This window comes from Zootoca vivipara, chromosome Z, assembly GCF_963506605.1.
Source record: "Zootoca vivipara chromosome Z, rZooViv1.1, whole genome shotgun sequence".
In the NCBI taxonomy this organism is placed as follows: Eukaryota; Metazoa; Chordata; class Lepidosauria; order Squamata; family Lacertidae; genus Zootoca; species Zootoca vivipara.
The window spans coordinates 19,797,606-19,825,203 of record NC_083294.1 but is presented as its reverse complement, the minus strand read 5'-3'; positions in this window follow the sequence as shown (position 1 = coordinate 19,825,203).

Below are 27,598 nucleotides of genomic sequence, written 5' to 3'. Positions count from 1 at the left end.
AACAAAGAAACAAACAAATGCTCTTCCTCTTCACAATAAGTAGGGAATTTGCATGCTTGCACATTTGCACAATTGTAGGGGTGGGCAATGATAAGAACCCCTGATGTGAATGAAGGGTGAGGACTGAAAAAGGACCAGGATTTAAGTTTCTGCCAAATTAGAAACAAACATGGCAATTTGCTGGGCTTTATAACACCACCAACACTCTGGGCATCTTCTAGCAATTCCTTAGGATGTTCAGTGTGGAGGGAAAGAAAGACAGAGAACTAAATGTAACAAAGTGAGTTCCTGTGTTCCTCAACATTCTGTACTTACACCCTCTCCAACAGCAGCTGGAAATTATGTTGTGATGTAATGGCATGTGTTATGTTCTACGTATAGAGAAGCATCCATGAGGAGAACCCTGCTGAGTCAGGTCAATGACTTATCTGGTCCAGCATCCAGTAGCCAATCACATTTCCTTTATGAACCTAAGAACATGAGAAGAGCCATAATGAGGGACTTGACTGGCAAACTTTGAGGATGGTCTAAGCCAGGGTTTCCCAAGCTTGGGTTTCCACTGTTTTTGGACTACAATTCCCATAATCCCTGACCACTCGTCCTGCTAGCTAGGGATGATGGGAATTGTAGTCCAAAAACAGCTGGATACCCAAGTTTGGGAAACCCTGGTAAGCTATCCTTTATGTGGCTGGGTAGGATTTTTGTTATTGGACCTGGAAGAGGGCATAACAGGGTTGGGCTGGCTTATGGATGTTCCATCAATGCACGTGGGGCCCAGAAGCGCAACACCTGCACAAATTTTCCCCAGCAGGAAATCCAATCTTAGGTAGCTCAGGAAACCTAACCAGCATGAACAATTAGTGGACACTCCAAACGCTTTGAGAAGAGGACTGATATCTCAAATATATAAAACTATACATACCGGTACGACAGCTGTCTTCCCCATCCCTCATAGCACTAAAATTGAGATGGAAATAAGTGAACATCTAGAAGATCAAATATGGTAAAAAAAAGTTTGGGGCAGTTTGAGTAATTGCTCTAATAACTGTTCAACGCTGGTACATGCATCCTTCCAAGCCAAACAAAATTGATCAAAGTTCCTCACCACTTTGTTGGAGAAGTCGCAAACAACATGGGACTTTACTTCCATTATGATGGTACTTTCCAAAAACCTCTGTGTGTGTTGGGTGGGGTAGGGAGTACTGTACAACATTTGATCAATAAGATTTTGAAACAAAATATCTTACTGGGACCTGAAATTGGTACTGTACTGATTAACAAACTTTAGAATTTTGCAATTTGATAAATAAGGATTTAATCTAACACTAGTTAACTGCTGCAAATGTAGTAATCACTAAATCATTGGAAGTGCCTTGATGTGGACCTCCTTGAAACCCAGATTGCACAGATTTGGGACTTAATACCTATGGACAAACTTACCACTTTGCAACAAGAACACTGAAAGGGAACAAAAGCATTGCTTTTATGCAACATCCTCTGACTTTATTCACCATGTACAATCAGTTGAACACAGCTTCTGCCCTCCAAAAATGCACTGGAACAGCACTTTTATTTAATGATTTTGTACATCTACATCAGAAATTGGAACTTAATTGATACTGTATGGTGTATAAAACTAGTTCCACGCTGGGGGAGTGGGGGGACTTACTTTTTTCTGGATGTTGCATTTGTAATTGTTGATATATCTTAAAAATGAATTTAAAAATTTTAAATAAAAAAATAAGGAGAGCCCTGCTAGATCAGGCCAATGGCCCATCTAATCCAGCATATTGTTTTCACAGTGGCAAAAAAAATGCCTGCGGGGAAGCTGCAAGCAGGACTCAAGCACAAGAACATTTTGCCCTCCTGTGTTTCCCAGAAGCTGGTCTCCAGAAGCATTTCTGCCTCCAACCATGAAGGTAGAACATAGCTCCATCATGACTAGTAGCCATTGATAGCCTTGTCTTCTGTGAATGTGCAGATATAATAAACCGGCTGCAAGTGTCTTGGGGCCTCTTTTCTCTTCCCGTTTTGTTTTCAGACTTCAGCCAAAACTGAAGATTCATTTTTCTTCTTTAAAAATATGAGTGGAGGATATTGCTGCTGCTCGATGATTATGTGTTTGTCATCTTTATTTAAAGTTCTAAGCGTCTTCTCTCCTCCCCCCCCCCCCCGGGGAAAAAAGGAACTGTGAAGTCTTAGTTGCTTCTCATATGAGATGGGTATGATAAGAAAACCCCAACTAACTGTTACAGTCTTTGGTTAAGAGGAGTTCCAGCCTCTGGATGGCCTTCAAAGCATCCTTCACTAAACACAACATCACAATTGTACACAGTCCCTTCCACTTAGGGTGCCCAGGGGTTTAATTTTGTAAATGGGTCATGGTATCTCACAGGTCCTACACTGACACTCTAACCCACTACACCACATTGTCTATAAATCTAACCATTGCTTCACACTGCTTCCTATGTGGAAGTGGTTTCCATGTAAGCTAAGAGTGGGGAACCTTTTCAGCCTGAGGGCCACATTCCCTTGTGGGCAACCTTTTGGAGGCCACATGCCAGTGGTGGGCAGGGCCAGAGGTGAAAGTGAGGGAGCAGATCGATGGATTTCACTCTCACATGTACTCTGGCCACACAAAAGTCAGAGGCTTCATCCAAGCAAACAAAGGGCATTCGTATGAGAATTATTACTAGAATTACCACTGCCTTTCACCAGCAGGTCCCAGGGCAGGTCGCAACAATTAAAATTTTTATATTACAATCACAGGGATAGGTTGGGCCCTAAAACACACACATATCTGGCATCTGGGATTTCTGAAGCCAGACACATCTCTGTGGGGAGAGAATTCCACAATATAAGGGCTGCCACAGAGAAGGCCCTCTCCCAGGACCACCCTCCCCCTCAAAAAAACACCACCTGAGGGAGGTAGAATTAGTGGAAGGGCCTCTATGCTGATCTTAACACTCAGGAGGGCCTGTAGGGGAGGAGGAGTCCTTTCAGATAATTGGGGCCCGAGTCTTTTAGGGCTTTGGACACTAACGCAAGAAATCTTGAATTGCTCATGGAAATGAACAGTTAGCCAAGGCAGCTCTTTTAGAACAGGGGGTTTTATGAGCTCTAAAGACAACCTCAGCCAGTAATCAAGCTGTTGCATTTTGGACCAGTTGGGAGTTTCTGAGTTATCTTCAAGGGAAGCCCCATGAAAAGTCCATTAAAATTATCCAACCAGAAAGCTACCAGAGCATCGAGCACAGTGAACAAGTAATCTATCATTTGTTCAAGCGCATATTCCAGCCAGGCAAAAGCACTTGAGAAGAGCATGGAGCAGGAGTGGTAATGCATGAATCCTAGGGAAGAGCATGGCCCCTGAGGTAATCCTGGGGGCCAGATTGAGAGGCCTGGAGGGCTGCATTCAGTCCCCTAGGTCTGTGTTTTCCCACCCCTGTTATAGGGTGTGTGTGCAACATGGAACAGACCCGTAGCCACAGAAAGTTATTAGGGGGCTGGTGACAAGCAAAGGCCAGCTTATCAGCCCCTCCTGAAGCTCCTAAAGTATCTGTCACAGACCAGCCCTATAGATTTGTGTGTTTATCCCTCTTGCCTGTGAAGAGGCAGCGGATGTGTCATTTATCTGCCACCACTTGTCTTCCCTAACCAAGACAACATTTCGACACTGTTCCCTCTGCTTGCAGAGTCATTGCCTGGGGGAAGTGAGTGACCGCTGGGCTTTCAGCTCCTCCTGGGTGGACCGTCTTGCTCAAGACTTGACAGTTGGGGCTTTGCATCAGCTTCTATCCGCTGTGGCAATGGAGCTTCTTCCTCAATAGCTCACTATGCTTTTCAGCTGCTGCAGAATCAGAGAGGGAGGGGGCCAGGAAGGGGCCAGGGCTGTGCCTAGCTCAGGCTGTGGGGACACATTTTTATGCCCTCTTAAGGAAATACATCTTCTATTTAATTATTTATTTCTGTAGGCTTCGTGAATTGACCCCACAAGTTGGTAAATACCATGGCAGCGTGCAAAAAAGAAATAAATATAATATACAAATATAAATCTACCTGTACAGCGAACAGGGACAATATTCAACAATGCCTGCCCGAATAAAAAAATAGTAAGGAGGTGCCTAAAATGACAAAAAAGTACTTAAAAAATATCTGAACTCCCATAATTACCATTCCCATAATTACCAGGTGAAATAAAGGTGTCTTAAGTTCATTTTGGGGTAAAAAACTGAATAAATTCTAGTTCATCCTCCAGCAGTGGCCATGGACTCTTATCTATAAAGAAAGTTAGAAAGCAAAATGTTGAGGCAATTTTCTAAGGCTTGTTGGGCAGATATGAAGGTGCTGTTGTTGTTAATGACACTTAGTCACTTGATCACTGTTGCTATGCCATCAGAGGGAGAGAGTTCCCTTCCAACAGAGCCACTTGCAGTGAGAAGGATAGGGTCTAAGAACAAAGTGAATGATGCTTTATGTCTTTAACAGCTGTGTGGCAGGCAGAAATTAAAGAGAGTGAGCCTTTGCTGCTATGGAAATGCAATAATGGAGAAAGCTTCACCTGTTGACATTCTGTCTGTCGTGGGGTGTTAGGATTCACTTTTGAATCCTATATTTCAGAAAATAAGTTTGTAGCAACTTATTATGAACTAAAAATGTTCATTTGGATGAACGTAAACTGAACAGTTTTGTTTTGCAAAAGTACAAACTTCAACTAGAAGCAGTTCCTTTTGAACAGGTTGAACTTGAACTTATAGAACTAGTTTCTTTAAAAAAAATGAACCCCCAAGCACTGGGGCTACTGTACTCAAAACTCTGTCCCAGGTGCTCATTGAATGAACTTCAGTGGCATGTAATACTCACAAGAGGGCATCACTTATTGACCTAAAGGTTCAAGCAGGATGTTATGAGAAAAGGTGGTATCTCAGGTGAACATTGCTAGGGTGCTTACAGGCTTCATATGTTAACAGTAAAAACTTAAGCTTGGGCCTGGTTGCTAATTAGCAGCTAGCAAAGATCACTCAACAGTGATGTTACGGTACATGCGGGCAGCAGGTTACTCCTAACAGCAGCCTAGGTATGGCATTCTGCCTTAGTTTCAGTTTCCAAGGGCGGCCCCACAGAGAGTGTGCTGTCATAATCTAACCCCAAGATTACCAGTACAGTACATGGATCACAGTGGCCAAGCTATCCTTGCCAAAAGCTGGTATATCAACTGAAGTTGTTAGAAAGCACTCCAAGCCACTGAGGCTACTTGGGCCGCTGGTGACGAAGATGGATCAAGGAGCATAGCTAGGCTATATAACAAATCCTTCAGCCCTGTCCAGAACACCTATCTATTGCACCCGAGAACCATTCACACACAGGGCCTCCATTTTGCCAAAATTCAGCACATTTATTGGCCCTCCTCAACATCTAGGCATCAGTTTTAAAAAGTTAGACAGCATGGAAAGGCAGTGTTCCCTCACCTGACCTCAAGTTTGTAATGTTGTTGTTGTTTACTGGGAGGGGTGAGCCAGTGGGGAAGTTGGTGTGGTGCAAATGTACCAACAGGAACACCAGATTTGCTTTCCCAGTATGCTTGCACCACACTGACCTCATTACTGCCTCCCCCTCTATGCCCCCACCCTCCATAAGCAGCAACACAATTGACCGGAAGCCCATAGTAGCTCCTCCTGGGCAACAAACAGTTGGAGAGGTTGCAGAATGTGAAGCTGTAATTAACACAGGGGGCGGACATGTGGGAGAGTGGCTCAGGTCTGGAAGGAAGCATTTGTCCAAATAAATGCAATTACTAGACAAAACATCTCAAAATATCCAGCTCTGACTATGCACAGTCATTTCATGGGAGATAATACTATCTTACAGCTCATAACAACAAGGTAGAGGAAGAACTTGAAGGGTGCTTGTCTGACTGATGGGTACAATAAAGTGCAGCAAATAACACATGTGGGAAATTGACCAATAAAATAAAATTGGCACAAGGCTTGAAGCACAATGACACCTTTGCAACTGAGTGGTACAGCTTTATAATGTACAGGGCTAAAAATGAAAACAGAGGACTCCTCTCACATTATAAAACCTTTCTGTTAACCCAAACTGTTTATTGCCTTCTATACAAGTGGTAAACTGGGATAAGAACTTAAGTTTCTTGGACGTTAATTTGCATGCATTGCCTAAGCAACATCTGCTGGTTTAGGGTGGGGTGTTTTATTGCTTATCTATATAAGAAAAGAAAAAAGAAGAAAAATGAAAGAAAAACAACACTTCCACTGACCGGAAGCACCTCGCCATGCCCTCAGCAACTGGTTAAAGACTTACATGATTTCCCTTGGTTAATATGGCCAATAGAGCTATCTACTTATTCAAATGTGCCATCTGACTTGGCCAGAATTATGGATGCTCCATGTCCGCATGAGCAGTACACAAGATTACGTAAGATACTCAAGAAGAAACAAATATTCAGAAATATTTCAAATTTGCAGATAGTTTACATTTTTAAATTTCCAAAATACAAAAATAAGCAGCAAAGTACAAAATTAACGGAATAATTTCCAAAATACAAAAATAACAGAAGCAAATGTGTTTAACTATTGTTGTTGTTGTTGTTGTTGTTGTTGTTGTTGTTATTATTATCCTCGCCCTTCACCTCACCAGCAGAGCAATTTGCTGCCAGTCACTGAACTAAGAATGGTATGCCAAATGTTCTGAAGTTTCCTTCTTGGTTATTACTCAAAATTTTAAACAGGAAATCCAAATGCTAATTTTTTGAATGTGAATTTTTACTTGGAAATTTTAATGCATTACTTAGACTTGTTGGCATCTATTGATTGTTTATAATGAGGAAGCTCTCAAATAGTCAGCCTGTCAAATACCAAATGCTATTGCATGCCAGCCACCAAATACTGCCTTAGCACCAGCTGTCAAATATTAGCATTAAATATCATCAGCCAACAAATAGCAGTATCAAATATGCAGTGATTAATATTTGGGCAATCTCTGAATATTTGATATCAGAATTCACAACTTTTGGACACTAAAGCCAGTTGTTCCCTCCTAGTGGTAAGAACAGAAGAACATACAGAACCTGCTGGATCAGGCCTATGTGGCCCATCTAGTCCATCACCCTTTTCCCCACTTCCTTCTTCTTTTTAATAAGATTCTATTAAAGCTTTTTCCCCAGCGGTGCTTGCCTCCAGGAAAGAAGGGCAATTGGTACATGCACCTTATTTAGGAATCAGACCATTGCTGCCACACACACCACTGTGGTCGCTCTAGGACGGGGGTCAGCAACCTTTTTCACAGTCCCTCAGACCATGGGGGTGAGCCAGACCATTGGGGGGGGGGATGAACAAAGTCCTATGCCCCACAAATAACCCAGAAATGCATTTTAAATAAAAGCACACATTCTACTCATGTAAAAACACCAGGCAGACCTCACAAATAACCCGGAGATGTGTTTTATATAAAAGAACACATTCTACTAATGTAAAAACACACTGATTCCCGGACCGTCCGCAGGCCAGATTGAGAAGGCAATTGGGCCACATCTGGCCCCGGGCCTTAGTTTGCCTACCCCTGCTCTAGGACAAAGACTTCTGCATTTTAATGCCTCTCTAGGAATTCAGTTTCCTGTTTCCCTATGCTTTGCTTGAGTGCCCACTAATCCACCAGAAATAAGTGCTACAATAAGAAACCTCTGGTGTGCAAATTAAATTCACCTCCCGGAAGTTCTTTAATAGGGCTTTTGCGCGAAAGCTCCAAACACATGGGATATTTTTAACAAAAAAAGGGAAGGGAAAACAGAAACGGAAATGCACAAGTAATTATTACATTTGAGTTACTCTTTTTTAAAAAGTTGCTTTTGCTCAAATAGCTTTTTACAAAAAACCCACATACATACAGAAATGTTACAGGTAGGTAGCCGTGTTGGTCTGAGTCGAAACAAAATAAAAAAATTCCTTCAGTAGCACCTTAAAGACCAACTAAGTTTTTATTTTGGTATGAGCTTTCGTGTGCAGAAATGTGTCAGGGAAAGCTAAACCTTCCGAACACCAGGGGGCGCTGCACCTTTAGGCATAGAAGCAAAAGTGGGTGTGGCACTTCCCCTCTCTTTCTCACACAGAGAACCAGACCATATATTATGTATGCAGTCATTTACAGTGAATGTGAAAGAAAGAAAAAGAAGCCATAGAGAAGATAGTCAGGAAAACTAGTGCTCCCGGGAAGCCACTCACTCTCCCTTTGCTTTGCTTCAGGCATTTGTGTCCAGTGACGAGCTATCTAAGGCGGTTTTCTCCTTTTCCATAATCGGTAGCATCAGCTCAGTTGCATGGGAACATTCTTTGTAATTGAACAGTTCCCAGGAGAAAGTCTGAAAATAAAATAGAAAGGCTTTTCAGTTTTATTTACAACAGTGCCCAAAAACCTCATGCGCAAAAAACAAACAAACAAAACACCCACCTATTTAGGTTTGGTCTTTGGCTAATGGAATCAAGGACTGCAGGCCATAAAGGCCAAGGGGAGAGGCATGTTCTGGGGCAGCTTCATAGCTGCCAAGTTATCCCCTTTTTTAAGGGAAATTCCCTTATGCTGAATAGGCTTCCTCATGAGAAAAGGGAAAACTTGGCGGCTATGGGCAGCTTCTGCAAACAGGCACTTATGGAGAGATTTCAGAATGGTTTTCTATGCTGAATTTAAACCAATAAATGGAAATAGGATGTAAATTGCACAGTTTTTAATTTTGTCAATGCCTAGGACCATGCAGGCCTCCGAACGAGTTTAGTCGTTCCCTGGCAAACATGCTCACAATAGCCAAGGGCATGATCCCTCCCAGTTCCTCCCTCCCATATATGTGTTGGAATGTGTGTAAGGGAACTAGGACTATGGGCTAATTCAGACTTGCAGTTGCACTGCCATTTTGCCCCAGGAAAACCCAACCATTACCACTGAATCAGAGCAAACATCAACAGGGTTTTATTCAGATTGACATTTGCTCTGATTGACCACAAAAGAGTGGTTTCCAGGGGAAAGTGGTAGAGCAAGGGCAAAACCACTTGAACCCATGCCTAGAAAGCAGAGGAGCAGTGGAAAACCACTCAGACACATGCTTTCTAGGCACAGAACAAATGGAAGTGTGGATGAGCCCAATGTCAGCAGCCCACAACCCCATAGTGGCATGAAGTTACCCATGCTTCTCACCTCTGAGCATTCAGTGGAATGTATGAAAGGGGACCCTAATCGTGGAAAGTGGTGAACCTGCAGGAGCTTCCAACATGATATGGAGCTCTGCACAGTCATGATTTCATTTCATCTGCAGATCCCTGCATGCATGGAGTGGGCCCTTTCAGGCAGTTTATAGATTTATGCATAACATAAAGAAGTGGCCGGAGAAGAGTTTTCCTCCCTCTCTCATAAACACTACAACTCATGGGTTTTCAATGAAGCATAATGTTGGAAGGTTCAGGACAGATAAAAGAAAATACTTCTTCACACAGGGCATAACAGGGGTTCTTTTCAGCCGGAAATCACTGGAAGGATATTTTTGTTTGCATTTTGATTCAGAAAGTGCAGATTAGGTAAGCCCACCTTTAAGTGTGAACTGAACTGAATTTCTTCCCCATCCCTCATGTCAAGCAAGTGCCATCCCATGCTTCCCAGCACATTTTCTCATCACTTTCCTTATTGCAAAAATCTTGCCAAACAGTAAAAATCTGGAAAGGAAAGTTGTTGAGCTCTTTTTTGGCCAAATTCACAGAAAATAAATTGAAATAAATGTTTTTGAGAAAAATCGCCAAAAACAACACTGCCAACACGGTTTGCCACTACTGTGTCTAGCACTGTCCAGGCAGAAATTAGAAAAAAATTCTGTATATGTCCAGGAAATTCCAGACATATGACAACCTACAAAAAGTCCAAATTTAGGCCTCCAGATCAACTTTGAAATGGAGTACTGAGCATGAGAGGCCTTTGGTTTGATCCAGCTGAACTTTTATTTGTCCTTATAGAAAAAGCAAAATATATTGTAGCCTGCCTTCATTAATACTGTAGAGTTGTTTCTCTATAACTTCAACAGCCATAGATTAGGTATACGAATATTATTTATTTGTGTAGTTACAAAAAACAAGATGCATAAGAGAAAATAAAATACATTACAGAGTTAAAATTAGTTAATATTTAAACCAGGCAGAATTTAACTGATCATTCCCACAAACCTTTTCCCTTAAAACTGCCAGTCTGCAGGTGAAGCTGACCACTTTATCAGCTGTGCATTCTCTGATAAAAAATTAATCAAGAAATATATTATGATATACAGGGAAACAAAGTGTGTTATATTCACATAAATTTCAGCATTTGACCTTAGCCAACCTGGTGGCCTCCAGACACTTGGGGCTGAAACACCATCAAATCCAGACAGTAACATGTTGCTCCAGTCACTGCAGGACTATAATGTCTGTTTTGTTTTTGTTTTTAATTTTAAGATCAAGCATAACCCAAACCTTTCATTCTTCCAACAAGTTCTGGTGTTCTGGGTACATTGAGAAGATAATTTTGTAAGGGGACATTTCTTATCTTAGGAGTCTTATTACCTCCTGTGGAGTTTTATTTGTCATAACATAACCCTCAGTGGTTTTGCTTGCTATTGCTCATGTCATTGCCATAAAACATTAAGTGTGCAGCGCCACACAGTGGACAAAATGTGCAGCTCTTCATGAACTTCTTGGTGTGAGTTTCCTGAGCCTCCATTAAGCCCACTGTACCACCACCACACTGGATGGCAAAGGATGGATGAACCAAGTTGTTCCAGTAAACTCCTTTGGAGTAGCTACACATATTTGGGACGTTGCAGCAAAACATAGTAAAATACCAGTGGACTCAAGAAGATGCTCTAAAGATTTGATATTTGCCTCGGTGAATTTCTATGCTCTGGCTCTTCTCTGCTTGACAAGGCTATTAAAGAGAACATAGGTTCTTTGGGGAAGATTTATCAACCTGGTTTTATCTCTTTTATCTGTGCTTTTGTAACCTTTCATTAAGGTAGATCCTGGGCTCTAATAACCTGGATTTTCAGATCACTCACAGAATGAGTCTTGTTGGGTCAATTATAGAGAGATGAAACCAATTTTCAAAGCACTGTTTTCTTTCGCACTTCCAGGCAGAGCCTTAGTTTATTAAGGCAAGGAGCACTCCACTTCAGACGGTTTTTTAGAAGAAGAAGAAGAAGAAGAAGAAGAAGAAGAAGAAGAAGAAGAAGAAGAAGAAGAAGAAGATAGTTTCCCCCTTATATGACCTACGCAATTGTTCACAGAGAGTGGAGGCAGGGGACAGATGAAATTCTTCTCATTCTGAAGCTCAGTGGAAACTCATCAGGACATGAACTATTGCTCTAAGAATAAATCAGTATACAGCATTTTCTGATTTCCAATCATGGCTCAGCAGGAGGCTTGAATCAAATTTAATATGTAGAAAGAAATGAGAGAGAGAGAGAGAGAGAGAGAGAGAGAGAGAGAGAGAGAGAGAGAGAGAGAGAGAGAGAGAGAGATTGTTCTCCCAAGCACTTGTCCACTCCACTAACCACTCCACTCCACTGTTCTTACTGGAAGTCATGCCAGATTCTAATCATAATAATCACCACCATCTTTCTTTTCCACCCACCCTATCGAAGGAGCCCTGGGAAGCTCTTCTGCAAGTATAGTTCAGATAAGTTTTGTGGCGGTGGAGGACTCAGAATATTTTCTATTCCATTTCGGCCATCCCAGAATAGCCGCTCCGCTTTCGCATCTAGTTCAAAAGCTGCCTGTGACACTTGTTTGAGACAAGCAAGAAAGCAGGCAGGATTGGATGGAACTTTCCACAGAAAACCCACTTTCTCCATAGCTGCTTTTTTGAAAGCTCCATCTTGGCTGGCTGCCAGGCCCTGGTCCACATTCACTCATTCTCTGGTTGGAGGCCAAGAGTGCCGTCTGGAAGTTTGGGCGTCACCCTCAAGATGCCATTTGGCTGACAGATGTTCTGGCTGCTTCCCTCCTTGTTGTTATTTATTCCTTCCACTGATTCCTTTCTTAGGATGTTGCATGGCAGGCAGGAGTCGAGAGCACGGGGAAGAAAAAGAGACTCATCCTGTCATGGAACTTTCTGCTAAAAGGGTGCTTTTCTGCTGCACACATTTGGGTCTCTGGGTTATGGTTTTGCAGACCATGAATATTTTCTTGAAATCAAAGGGGAAATGTTATATAATCAATAGGGCGCAAATGTAGGGTTCTACACTTTGGCAGGTAGAACCAGCTGCACCAATATAAGATGGGGGACACCTGACTTTCCAGGGTATATGTGAAAATGATCTAGGGGGTCTTAGTAGACCAGACATGAGAACAGTGTAATGTAGCCGCAAAAAAATAGCTAATGCTATTCTAGGCTGCATCAACTCAATGGAAGTTGTTGTTCTACACATAGCGAAATCCGAACAACAGTACTGTAATTCCTCTCCCCCTCTCACCCATCCAAACCCACCTACCCCTAATCTGCCCCTCCCTCCAGCAGCAATCAGCCTTCTTCAACCATCTCCTAACCTATATCACAGTGGAAAGAGGAAAACTCTGTCACCGGGCAGTTTTCCCTGCTGACATTCTACTGTTTGGGTTTATTTTTAACAGCAGTTACATTATGCTCATATATTGTTGATAATTATTTTTTACAAGCAGGCCAAGGGAGGAGTTTCTATGTGGTTTGGAAGGTTTGAATCATTTGGGCCAAGAAAGACAAGCTTTGGAAAGGATTTTGATTCTGCATTTGAGGAATGCTGCTTACTATAGATTCTGATCCAGGAAATATCAACATTCTGGCCAAATTCTGCCCTGCCTTAGACTCAATATGGCTGGTGCCACTGATTGGGATGGAGGCACCATTTTAACTCATGTCCATTTTTGGTGCATGCTTTTACATGCAGAAGGTTCCAGGTTCAATCCCCAGCATCTCCAGGTAGGGCTGAGAATCTGCCTGTTTTTTTTTATTCATACCCTGCCCTTCCTCCTGAAGGAGTACAGGGCTGCAAACAGATACACAATTTAGCTAAAGACAAGTGCAGTTGAAAATATCTAAAAGCAATTACAGTTGAAAAGGCTCTTAAAAAGTTTTTATTATTATTATTATTATTCTTCCATGCAATGATCTTGTGGCTGCCAGAAACAGCATTTCTCAGCCACCAAATTCCTCCTGAAAATTAACAACATACCCTCCAACATTTCTCTGATGAAAATAGGGACCTCACATTCCATAATGATAATTTTACTATTTATACCCCACCCATCTTACTGGGTTGCCCCAGCCACTCTGGGCAGCTTCCAACATATATAAAAACATAATAAAACAAACATTATTTAAAATAAAAAAAACTACCCTATACAGAATTGCCTTCAGATGGTTCAGGAGTCGAATAACTCCATACCTTCCAACATTTCTCCAGTGAAAATAGGGACGTCCTAAAGAAAAGCAGGACATGTCGGGATCAAATCAGAAACTGGGACGGCTTCTCTAAATCAGGGATGTTCCTGGAAAATAGGGACACTTGGAGGGTTTGAAATGGTGGGCACAGACACACGTTACTAGAAACGGGCATTTCACACATGGAGAACCACCACTGGAAATATCCCGTGTCTGAAACCCCAAAGAGCTGCTGCCAGTCAGTGTGTAGACAATGCTGAGCTAGTGGGGCTAGTATTTTGACTTGGTTGGTATAAGGTAGCCCATATATATATATATATATATATATATATATATATAGAGAGAGAGAGAGAGAGAGAGAGAGAGAGAGAGAGAGAGAGAGATGCTCACCTGCCATAATCAGCAGACCAAGAGGCCCCTCTGCACTCGAGGGCCCCTGAGAACACGTTCCTCTTGTCTTCCCAACCCTATTCCCTTTCTCTTTAAAAATATTTTATTTATACTTATCCAAAGATATACCATAGTCATTACCCAATACAAAGTATCTCTTTATAATACACCAGAAGAAAGAAATATTTAAAATATCTAATATAAAAAAGAACAGGAGCAAAAAAGAAGGAAAAAGAGGGAAGAGAAAGAAAAAAGAGAATGGGAAAAGTTCTCTGTCCTTTAGCTAAACATAGTATCCACTCATCAGGGGGGCCAAATTGAATAAAATATTGGGGGGGCGAGGTAAGCCCCAGCCCACATAATTGATTGAATGATGTGATGCACAGACACAATTTGAATGGCAATGCCCATCAAATTGGGGGGGGGGGTCCCTCAAATATTTTATTGGGGGGGGAACGAAGCTCCCACAGCCCCAGGAGTTGTCTCCTGTGCCACTAATTAACAACCATCTATTTTCTATAAGCCAATATTTTTTCAATCTTCAAATCTAGATATTTCAAGTTCATTTTCTCTGTCACACAAAAAGTCCGTAAGACGTTTCCAATGTCAATAATGATTTTTCTCTAATTAAAGACATTAACTTTGCCATCTCAGCCAAGTCCAATTATTTCATCAGTGATTCCTCCATAGTAGACAGGGCTGTATTTTTCCATCTTACATGCAAAAGATGCATACAATCTTACCGCTGAAATAATATACAGTATTAGCACAATCTTCCATAGTTTTGTTTTCCGGTTATATATCCATTAACCCTTAAAAAAAGAAAGCTCTGTCTTCAATTGCATATTACCCTTTAGAATCTGCTGTATCAATATATGTATTTGTAACCAATATTTTAAAGCCTTTTTTCATGTCCACCAAGCGTGATAAAATGTCCCTTCATGTTCTTGGCACTTCTAGTAACCATTTGAAACACTTTTAATGCATTCTCTAGACCAGGGGTCCCCAAACTAAGGCCCAGGGGCCAGATGCGGCCCAATCACCTTCTAAATCTGGCCCACAGATGGTCCGTGAATCAGCATGTTTTTACATGAGTAGAATGTGTCCTTTTATTTAAAATGCATCTCTGGGTTATTTGTGGGGCCTGCCTGGTGTTTTTACATGAGTAGAATGTGTCCTTTTATTAAAAATGCATCTCTGGGTTATTTATGGGGCATAGGAATTCATTCATTATTTTTTTCAATATGCAGTCTGGCCCCCCACAAGGTCTGAGGGACAGTGGACCGGCCCCCTGCTGAAAAAGTTTGCTGACCCCTGCTCTAGACACACACAAATACACCAGTTCACCCAGTGGTCAGATTCTTAGGCCTTGGGAGATATTCTCCCAATTGTTTTCCTGGCTGGGGGGTGGATTCCAACATAGGCATAGCAAGCAGGATGTTGAATTCCAGAGACTCAGGAAACCCAGCCCGATGATTCCTCGGAGTGAAGAAAGCGGGTTTGTCACCATACTGCATACCTTTAAAGTAAGGACATTTCCTGAGCCCTTCTCCCCATGATATTGTGTACACTATCACTGTTTCCGTCATGCGACGCATAAAGGAAAAGGCCTAGGAAAGGGGGAAGGAAAGAGGGTCGTGGAATCCCTGTCGCTGCTGCTGCTGCTCTGTTAAGGCCACACTTGCACACTTTGACCTACATCAGAGAACGAGAGCTTCTGCCTCCCCAGTGTTGAATTTTTTTCCCCTCCAAGTGTGAGCAAAGCCGCTCTTGCTGTCCCTGGCTCAGCACATGCATTTGTCACATACTTTGAAGTCGCTGCGTGCGCTGAGATCGTGACTCAGGAACGAGAATTTACAGGGGTTTTCAAATGCCACTCCCTCTGAGTCAAGGGATATGGGAGGTCCTTGCCAAAGCTCTGCCAAAGCTGGGGAAAGATGTGCAACTTTCTTCTTCAGAATGATTTTTTTAAAACAACACTATAGATAGTTTACTTACTTACTAATTCATTCATTCATTGCATTTCTATGCCAGCTTTCCCACCAAGTTGCTCAAGGTGGCATACGTGGTTCTTCCCCTCCTCAATTAATTCCTACAACACCCATGTGAGGTATGAGGGGACCGAGAAGCATTGAGTAGACCAGGGTCAGTCAATGAGCTTCATGGCTGAGTGTGGATTTGCATCCTGGTCTCTCCCAGGTTAGTCTGACACTTTAATTGCTACACCACAAGTGGCTCCCCCCCCCAGTGTATATTTAAACCAGGCTCCACCAACCTGGTGCCCTCCAGTTGTTTTGCACTACGAGTCTGCACCTGCCAAGTGCCCCGGGGAGGGGGGAACGGGACATCCCTTTTTTTTTTACAAGAGGTCATGGTGGCCATTTTGGGTGCTGTGATCTCACATGCCATGATCTTACCCTGAAAAATGCTTCTCTCCCCCCCCCCCCCGGCAAGATTACAATGTGGGTCACATGGCTTGCCTGGGAGCATGTTCTGGAAGACGCGTGTCCCAGCTTTGATCTGAAAAAGTTGGACTGTATGCATGTCCCGTTAGCTCCAACCAGCACAGCTGTATGAAGCTGGTAGGAGTTGTGGCCTGGTTTAAACAATACATGGATGCTTCCTCCCACCCTTACTGAGCCCACCTGCCCTTTCTTCAGGTGTATATCTTAGCTCCTCCTCCTCCTCCTCTGGATGTGCAAGAAACTGTGGCTTCCATGACCTCAATATCATTTCTGCAAGCATCCTCCCCAATGTGTGCTTATTACAGGGGTCTTTTCTTAAAGATAAAAAGCTCAGTGCCTTCAGACATCACAATAAATGGATTTCATAGGACAAAACAAAACAGAAACCATGCACTTTTGTCCCTTTGACTATCATGCTGACAAGTGGAGGCTGATGCCATCATAATAACATTTCCCTTTCACTCCTCTAATTGAAACCAACTCTTCCTTTCTGCAATGGGAAAGAAGCATGTGCTCAGAAGATGTTCTTTGGCATGTCAAATGTTAACCAGCAACATATGGGCAGAAAGAGGGAAAGAGGATGCTGCCCTTAAGAAAAAAAACCTATCTGACAGCTTGATGTAGGCAGAGAAAAGTCTGCTGCAGGCAGTGTAACTGTAATACATATGTGGACCTCTCTGAAAGAGTTTCCCCGTTTACTTAACTGGAGGGAGTGGCTGCAATACCTTCATCATCTGTTTGCATTCAGCATCTGTCCTGTTTATGCTCTACTTGCATATAAGTCACTCGTGGATCAGGCCTTGCCCCAACCAGTTAGTGTAACAGGAGTAGGACCTGGGAAAGACCTTGGGGGCCAGTCACTGCCTCCCGCCCTTACCTATCTCACAGGGTTGTTTTGGGGATTAAATGAGGAGGGGGAGAACCACGACCTCTTTGGAGAAAAAATATTAGATATAAATGCAGTGAATAAAAATAAATAAATAACATTATATCCCTCAGCTCAATTCACTCCCCATCCTCAGTGCTTTGATTGCAGTTGTCGGGGGGGGGGGATTGCAACCGTTTTGACAAATGACCTTCTAAGTGTTGTTTGTATAGTTAGCCATTGAGAGGGGGCTGTTGAGGCAGTTTGAAGAGGTGTGCTTGCTTCTTATAGGAAATGCAAAAGAAAGTTAACTGTCAGTGATGAAGGACTTGGCAATGACAGATTAATCCTCATCTATCCTGAAAACTGTCACCAAACATGTTGCGTTTTGACAAAAATACAATATGGTTGGTAAGTTACATACTCCAAAGTCTGGAACATGCCTCAAGTCCGCTCAACCGCTCGGTGTGGCAGCATTGCTGGACGGAAGAGGCTTCACTGGGGCCCCTATAGTGGATTTCAAATGCCAGTGCCCTTCCTGATAGGCGGAGGGGGCATAAGCCCCCACTGCCTATCAGGAACCTGATCCTAGCCTGCACCCTGCATTGTCAAATGGGGGTGCAGGCTGGGACGTGGGCGGAGCCAGGGGCAGAGTCAATGGAGCCAACGGTGGGCTTCCCTCGGATCCGCTCCTTGCCCATTTAAGTAGCCCACACCTGGGGCACAGCCTATTTGTTCCTGCGCCAGGTTTTCCCCCCATCCCACCCACCCTCAGTTTACGCTGGTAGTCAATGACTTTGTTGTGGCTACAGTGGTCGCCATTCTTTAAGGGGCCGGGTAGGAATTTCCCCACTGGGCTAATTGGCTCTGACCCAGCAGTTTTGCCTACCTAACTACCTGCAATTCATCACAACCGGTTGGGCATTGGGGCAATCCTTTATCTTTCATGGAGGCTAGTTGTAGTCTCTGCCTGCCCCTCCAAATGCTGGGGTATCCCATTAAAGGGATCCAGGGGGAGTGGCCACGTCCACATGCCCAGGGGGCCCAGGATCAAAGGCACTCCCCCAGACAGCAGCCCCTGCGGAGGTCACCCTATTTGATGTCTTAGGAACCCCCACCTGAATTGACCATGCGTCACTCAGGTGGGCCAAAAGTATTTACCGTATTTTTTCGTGTATAGGGCAATTTTTATTATATTAAAAATATTTAAATTTGGGGGTCATCTTATACATGGATAGTGCAGAGGGGGGATGGGCGATTGGTGGCAGCTGCGAGCAGGAGATTGTCAGCGCGATTTGGCATGTGATTGGTGGATGCAGCAAGGCCTGATGGCGATTGGTGGCGGCAACTGGGTGGGTGATTTGCGGCGGCTGGTGGTGAGCAGGCAGGCGATTGGTGGCTCTGGTGAGGCGTGCGATTGGAAGTGGCGGTTAGGCGGGTGATTTATTGTCAGCAATCCCCCCCCAAAATGCTCCACAACTCTGTGCAATTCCCCACCCCAAAGCTGAACAACTGTGGGCACCCCCCCCCAAAAAAAGCTCAGGTACTTCCGAAAAGGCACAACCTGAAGCATCTGTAACCTGAGGTACCCTGTTTCTCATATTTTAAGACATACCCATAAAATAAGCCATAGCAGGATTTTTAAGAATTCAAGGAATATAAGCCAAACCCCGAAAATAAGACATAGGGAAGGGATAGGCGCAGCAGCAATGCCGGCCACGGCAGGAGGAGGAGAGAAAAAATAAGACACCCCTTGAAAATAAGCCATAGTGGGGGTTTTTTGAGGAAAAATAAATATAAGATGGTGTCTTATTTTCGGAGAAACACAGTATGACTATCTATATATATATAAATGTAAAAAGGGCATGTGGGTGTGTCTCCACTTTTCACCAAAACCGCTTGACTGATTGAGGTGAAATTTTGACACAACATCACATGCGAATGTCTGAAGGATCTTATAAAGTTTGCTAAGACAGATGTCACACCTCCACCAGGTAAACCCCCCAAAAAACCTTGTTCCAGAACTCACAAATCACCCTCAAGTGCATGCTGGGAGCACAGGAGATGATGCAAAACAGCACCCTCTAGCGACAGCTACACTGGTACTGCACCTAGGAAAGCTTCCCTCTCCACAACAGCTTGACTTGGCTTTGCAGACTAGGCTGAGTGGAGGTGGGGGCTCGCCTGGGTCGGGGAGGGGGTTCGGGGCGGGATAGGTCATGGGTTGGGACAGGGTGGGACCAAACACAGGGACGAGCTGGGGTGGGGGCGCAATAGCTCATGGGTCGGGACTGCCTGTGGTCAGTCACAGGGATAAGCCGGGGGCTGCGGGGAGGAGGTGGAGGCATAGCTCATGGGTCGGGACAGGGTGGGGACAAGCACAGGGATGAACCGGGGGGGTGGGGAGAGGAGGGGGTGGGATAACTCATGGGTCGGGACAGGGTGGGGGCACTCACAGGGATGAGCCACAGCAACGCGTGGCAGGGCCAGCTAGTATTCAATAAAGTTGTGGCCTGTTTTTACCCCAAACCCAGTCTCACTGGTCTTTATATTAGTTGGTGTATTTTCTTGTCTGATGCCTTGTCCTGCAAGAATGGGCTCATCTACACAGGTCCGAGAGGTTTTTCTTTTGTCCCACTGCTTTCCCCAGGAAAAACCCCGTTTGCTCCTGAATCGGAACAAATGTCAATTAAATAACTTCTTGGATCCATGCCTTCACATCACAGAACTATCTAGAATTGGCAGCACAACAAAAGTGTGGATCAGCCCTATGTCTAAAACCAAATGTACTGTTGCTGTTTTTTAATTACACATACCGTATATACTAACCATAGCTGTCAAGTTCTCCCTTTTTTAAGGGAAATTCCCTTATGCTTAATAGGGAAAGGGGAAAGGGAAAACTTGACAGCTATGATACTAACTTCCTTCAAGAAGCTGAAGGCAACATAGATGGTTCACCCTCTTGCCCATTTTATCCTCATAGCAACCCTGTAATGTAGGCTAGGATGAGTGAATGGCTCAAAATCACCCCATGTGCTGATGATTTGAACCTGGGGCTGTGTTCACAATACCACCTACTGTGCACTCATTTGTTCTCGTACTAGGATTTTAACCTGTGTTCACATAGCACTAGCCAAATCCTATCCCGTACTTCGTTGTAAGATACTACTGTCTGATGCGTTGTTTCTCAAAGCAGCAGCACACGAAGCCATTCCTAAGCTAAGATGTGAAACACCTTTGCATGGGGTAAAGACATCCCACATCAATGCCTCCTGCCCAGTGAGTATACAAACAGAATCAAATTGAAGCCATGCTGATGTGAGCAGCTGGGAGGGGGGGGGGAGCTGTGAAACTGCACTAAAGAATACCACAAATTCATTGCACTGTACTGTACTGTACTGTAAACACACACCAGGGATCTCTCTAGCCATAATCCAACACACCAACCAGCACTGGTGATGTGTACCAGGAGATGTGCTCATTTGCACACAGGCTCAAATGTAACAAGGGTGCCAGAGCCACCACTCTTAAAGATGGTCACAGATGTAAAATCCTGTATTGCTTAAGCCCAGGCTCTCTGAAATATCACATTCCCTCAAACAAACCTGCCCAGATGCTGAGGAGGCTATTCTTTTGGGGATGTGGGGCAGGGCCCTCTTGGTGGTGGCTGTTCCCAGACTCTGGAGCTCCCTCCCTAAAGAAGCCAGACTGGTTCCCTCCTTGCTGTCCTTCCACCGGCAGGTGAAGACTTTCCAAACAAGCCTTTGGAAACAGACTGATTCTAATGAAAGGGCTCGTGCTGGGATGTTTTGGGGTTGTTTTTTTTTTAAGTTACTGTATTATCTGTGTTTTTAATGGATTTTTTAAAATACTATTTTAATTCTATTAGCATTTAATAGCATTTAATGATGGTTGTCTCAATGTTTCTGGCTTGTTGTTTTATCTGTGTAAGCCACTGAACTGGGAAACCGAGAGGATATAAATATAAAACCAAAGTTAGGTGAGGTTTCATAAAAGTGTGACCCAAACTGAATTGATCTGCTATCCCTCTTGGCCATGTGCTCTTCAAGACATGGGGAGAGGAGGGGTGTTGGCAGCAGAGGAAGGCATTATTCAACAGGAGATTTTGGAACTGGCTGAGAGTCAGAGGGAACCAAGCGCTTCAGGCATTCCTCTGCCCCAGGCTGTTCCTCGATGCGATGCACAGCTCCTGCAGCTACCATGCAAAGGCTTCAGCAGGTGCCTTCTGTGCCAACTTTTAAACGACTGCTGAAGATTTTTCTATTTTGTTTGGCCTGTGCAGGCAATTATGAATGCATCTTTCCATAACTGATGTCTGGTTTTAACTTTTTAAATATGGTTTTACTGTATGATTTTATGCATTTTAAATGAAACAGAGCTTCAAAATAAACAAACAGATGAAATGAAAGCTGGGCATTTTGGTATAGGTTGTTGCAGCAAATAAGAGGGTGATTTGGGTGGATCTAGCAGCTGGTGGACAATAACTGGAAATGGCCCTGCGTTTTCTGCAGAGAGAGCGAAGCGAGGGACGTGTGTGTGGTGGGAGTTGGGCGGCGGGGGGGGGGATGCCTGCATGGATTTCAGCCCATGTAGCGAAGAGAAAATAATAATTTGAGAGCAAAAGGAATGATGGTGTTTGTGAAAGGAAAGGCAGCAACTCAAGACAAGATGCTGTGGGTGGGTGAGAATTTTCCTGGCTTTATGTGTGTGAAAAGTGGGTATTGTGTGGTTGCACATACATACCAGAAAGAGAAGTGAGTTTTCAATGGCTTTTCAACGGTTTGTTAATCCTTTTCTTTGTTGGTTTGTTGTCCGTTCCACTGTCAAACAGTCTTCATGATTCCTGAAGATCCTCCTGATTTTTAGTCAGAATCTCCTTTCCTATATTTGAATCCAGTTAAATTTCAGAAGGCTGAAAGGCTGTTTAGTGGAAGCACCTGGAGAAAAATAAAGATATCCACTTGGTGGCAGGCGGCTGCAGTGAAGTGAGCAAGGAGGAGGGGCCAGCTTGTGCTAGTTTGATTCCACCACCACCACCCCTTCCCTCTCTTGGCGCAGCTCCACGCCGTCACAATTTGCTAGGCTGATTTTGACTCGTTTTTGTTTTACTACATTTATATCCCGTCCTTCTTCCAAGGCAGCAAACATAGTTCTCCCCCCCCCACACACTTCATTTTATTCTCACAACAATCCTGTGAGGTAGACAAGGCTGGCGGAGAGCAGCTGACACAATGATACCTAAAGAGTTTCAGGGCTAAGGGAACCTAAGTCTTCCTGGGCCTGCTCCCACTACACTATACTGCCTGGCCAGCCATAAGTTGCTAAGAGGTAAAAAGACATTTTCATTTAACATTTCAGGGCTCCCTCCATCGGCTCTATTGTGGCAGGCCAGCCCCACCAGGCTTCCTCTCCCCTCAAATGGCACCTGTGGGAAAGCCATTGCCTCAGGCTGCCTGTGGCCTTGTCCACACTTCCCCTTGTCTCCCTTCCTTCCCAGGGAAAACCCACTTTTTAGCTCTAACTGCAGTCCCTGGAAAACCCGATTGCGGTTTGCTCCAACTGAGTGCTAAAGATTGGTCTTCTCTGGGGGAAAGCAGCAGAACAAGAGGAACTGTAGATGAGACCTCAGTGGAAGAGGTGGGAGGCAGGAAGCTGCCTCCATCACCTTTGCCAAAGGCCCCCGCTCCACCAGGCACCTCCTGCTGCTGGTCATTCTAAGAACAACTGTTTAGAAATCTACCTGGGTTTTTGTTTTTCCTCTTCCCTCCCTGTCTCTTTGCCCTTGGTTGTCATTTTTTTAAAAAATGGGGAGATACTTGTCTTGTTTTGATTGTTTGTGAGCCACTCTAGGAGCTTTTTTAGCTGAAGAACCAGGTACAAACTCTACAAACAAACAAACAAACAAATGTAGACTTTTTGCCATTTGCCATTTTCTGACCGCAGAAAATGTCCAGATATTGTTGATACCACCCATAATTTTTTTTTTTTTAAATCTCCAACTGCTGTCAAAAAATCGGAAACAAATAGGAAACGCATGGCTGTGTGACACTACCAGGATCCACAGAGGTGGCTATTATAACCAATCCCAGCACAGGAGCCACAATGAATCAGGGATACAAAGAGCATATTAACAGTTCCTTTGCCTGCTGTACTGTTTGTAAATACTTCAGAGGACAGTCACTGATCCAGAAGGAAGGGCCCTTCAGTCACAAAGCAGCCTGCCAGGAAACCTTGGCCACCAACTCAGTTTGCGTGCTATCCTTTGCCTAGATCAGTCACTGCAAAACTGTTCCTGCCTCCCCTTTTAGGAAAAACTGACTCCTTCCAAGTGGACATCAAATCTGGTAGCATCCCCAGGGAAGAGTCAATATAGCACAAAAGGTGAATGGCAGGCATACTATTTTCAGCTCTTTCCGTTCCACATAACTCTGCTTTGAGAGAAGAAGGTAAACCACATTTTCTGGGGACTGGACCATAGGCTGGGCTTTATAAGTGGGGTCATCATTGTCCAGTTATCCACATCTTGGTATCAGATCCAGACTGTTAAATACTGGGTAGACATAGAAGACGACACAGCGATTTCTCCAACCAGCTCTTTATTAGCAAGCTGGAACAGAACTAACTCAACAGCTCAGCCAGCCTACTTTTATAGGCAGCCAGCTAACATTGTAACAACAGCCCAGGGTTTCCCACCTAAATTACCTGACGTGGACCTGAGTGAAAACTATATACACTATACCCCTACTGGCCAGGGTAAGAACTTCAATACATAACACCCTTCCCCACTGAGATAAGGAAATCAGCCCTAATTGCTCACTGGAAGGACAGATCGTGAAGCTGAGGCTCCAATACTTTGGCCACTTCATGAGAAGAGAAGACTCCCTGGAAAAGACCCTGTTCTTGGGAAAGATGGAGGGCACAAGGAGAAGGGGACGACAGAGGACGAGATGGTTGGACAGTGTTCTCAAAGCTACAAACATGAGTCTGACCAAACTGCGGGAGGCAGTGGAAGACAGGAGTGCCTGGTGCGCTCTGGTCAATGGGGTCACGAAGAGTCGGACACGACTAAACGACTAAACAACAACAAAAGTCATAGTGGTTGCATTACATACAGAGTTCAGCAGCTTCTGAGGCCGCGGCCTCCTCAATGGCCTTCTGCAGTGTGAGGTCTGGCTTGGCGAGGAGACGCCGTTGCAGACGGTTGTCCCAGACCCCGCAGACAATTCGATCCATCAGGGCATCTTCCAAGTCTCGGAACTCACAGTGCAATGTGGTCTTTCGGAGGGTGGTGATGTAGCTGTTGATCAACTCCCCTTCTGCCTGGTCTCGGTGGTAGAACACATGGCAGGCAGCCATTTTAGACGGCTTCGGAGCATAGTAGTTGCGGAGCTTCTCTTGAAGTGTGTCCCATGGCATTGCCTGGACTGCTAGAGGTGCAACCAATACTCGGGCCATTTCAAAGCTCTCGGGTCCACAGAAGCTGAGGAAGAGGCCTTGCTTACGTTCTTCTGACCCTGCTGTCAGCCCATTTGCCTGGAGGTAGCAGTCGAACCGAGCGAGGTATGTGTCCCATGATTCAGAGGCTGGGGCAAATGGCGGGAGAGGCATGAATGAAGCCATGGTTCCGATGCTGACGTGGAGGGTGATGGATGGAACACAGTGCTCTAGCCAGAACGGTCAGCTCTGAATTTGTTCTGTCCATGATTCTGCTTGTGATTCCGCTCAGTGAGTGTCTGATTCTGGCTGCGCTCTGATGTCCATCGATCCTACCTTCATCTCCAGTGTTAAATAGTGGGTAGACATAGAAGACAACACAGCAATTTCTCTAAGCAGCTCTTTATTAGCAAGCTGGAACAGAACTAACTCAACAGCTCAGCCTCCCTGCTTTTATAGGCAGCCGGCTGACAACATTGTAACAACAGCCCAAGGTTTCCCGACTAAATTAACTGTCGTGGACCTGAGTGAAAACTACCGTATATGTACACTATACCCCTGCTGGCCAGGGTGAGAACTTCAATACATAACACAGACATTTGCCATTTGTTTGCTCATCTCACAGGACTAGTGGCTGGCCAAACAGCAGAGGGAATTTCAGAGGTGAAAGGATAGATGTTTACAAAATCATGCAGGGCATGGAGAAAGTCAACAGAGGAAAATTTGCCTCCCTCTCTCATAACATTACAACTTGTGGGCCTCTATTAAGGTTTAAAGTTGGCAGATTCAGAACAGATACAAAAAAAAGAAATCTTCATGCAGCATATAATAATCCTATATAATAATGTCCAAGTTGTCCCTGTGTCCAGTTGTCCCGTGTGTCCCTGGGGTACTGCGCATGGGCCCCAGGGACACAGGGATTGGACAGCAGAGACGACGTACACACACGCGCACACGCTCTCCCCCCCCCCTCTGCCAACTGCCGCTCCCGGCCGGACAAGCGCCTCAGTGTGCTTGCGCTAAAGAGCAAGGAGGAGGAGGAGGCTGCTTTAGCCCCCTTCCCCCCCCCTACGACCAGCAGACCAAGGGGCTCAGTACCTTGGATGCCGGTCTGGTGGGACATGACGGCAAGCAGCCGCCAGGAACTGCCGCCTCTCGGGCCGAGGGCAAAGGCAGGAAGCGGCGCCGGGGAAAGAGAGCCGCAACTCAGCGCCTCGCTTGCCTTCGCCCCGGCGGAGGATACTTCGGGCCAGGCAGCAGCGCCAGGACTCGGGCCGGAGACACCGGGGAAGCGGCAGAGACACCGGGAAAGCGGCAGAGTCACCGCTGCCATGTGCAGCTGAGGACGCGGTGGGTGTCGAGCCGAGGGGGCCGCCGGGGAGGCCGCCTCGAGCTCCGGGCTCCTTCCTTCCTCCTCCTCCTCTTCCTCCAGCAGCAGCAGCAGGAGCGCGACAATGGTGGGACCCCCTCCTCCCATCTCCCGGCAGCTCCGGCCGCCCCTCGCGGCTCCTCACGGGCGTCGCCATAGCCTCTGGCTGGCTGCTGGAAGAGGAGGAGTAGGCTCGCTGGCCCTGGGATCCACCCACCGCCGCCTCCTTTCCGCCCCTTGGCTGCCTGAGCCCCGACACCTCTCCTTTTCCTAGCAGCGCCCATGGTGTCCTGGCCGAGGAGGCGGCGCCGCGGCCCCGGCTTCTGCCGAGACACGCGCTCTAGCGCCCGTTTTTAAACGGGCTGAATTCCACTAGTTTAATAATAATTTATTATTTATACCCCGCCCATCTGGCTGGGTTTCCCCATCCACTCTGGGCGGCTTCCAACCGAATGTTAAAAACAGTACAGCATCAAACATTAAAAACTTCCCTAAACAGGGCCGCCTTCCGTTGTCTTCTAAAAGTAAAATAGTTACTTATTACCTTGACATCTGCTGGGAGGGCGTTCCACAGGGCGGGTGCCACTACCGAGAAGGCCCTCTGTCTGGTTCCCTGCAACTTGGCTTCTCGCAACGAGGGAACCGCCAGAAGGCCCTCGGTGCTGGATCTCAGTGTCCGGGCTGAATGGTGGGGGTGGAGACGCTCCTTCAGGTATACAGGACCGAGGCCGTTTAGGGCTTTAAAGGTCAGTACCAACACTTTGAATTGTGTTCGGAAACATACTGGGAGCCAGTGTAGATCTCTCAGCACCGGTGTTATGTGGTCCCGGCAGCCAGTCACTAGTCTAGTTGCCGCATGCTGGATTAATTGCAGTTTCCGGGTCACCTTCAAAGGTAGCCCCACGAAGAGCGCATTGCAGTAGTCCAAGCGGGAGATAACCAGAGCATGCACCACTCTGGCGAGACAGTCTGCGGGCAGGTAGAGTCTCAGCCTGCGTACCAGATGGAGCTGGTAGACAGCCGCCCTGGACACAGAATTAACCTGTGCCTCCATGGACAGCTGTGAATCCAAAATGACTCCCAGGCTGCGCACCTGGTCCTTCAGGGGCACAGTTACCCATTCAGGATCAAGGAGTCCTCCACACCTGTCCTCCTTCTGTCTCCCCAAAACAGTACTTCTGTCTTGTCAGGATTCAACCTCAATCCGTTAGCATGAAGTTATTTTGTTGTGGTTGTTGTTTTTATTTATCTACCCCTCACCCTAAGGTTTCAGGGTAGTTTACAACAGTAAAACACAATACTGTATTAAGAACAGTTTTATAACAACTCCCCACCACAATAGTAAGTTGGGTCTTAAGAATATACACCTCAAGTATCAAAAGGCAGACTGAAAAGGCGAGTTAAGACTGTGGAACTCGGTTCCACAGGAAACAATGATGGCTACTAAATTAGATCGTTTTGTGTTTGCTTGTTATTTTAAAGGATTCCATGCCAGAGGTCATTGGGAAAGGAACTGCAAATCGAACTACCGATAACATAATGCTATTATACAAATCAATGCTGTGAAGGCATTTGAAAACTGTGCATGGTCCTAGTTGCCTTGCATCAAAAAGG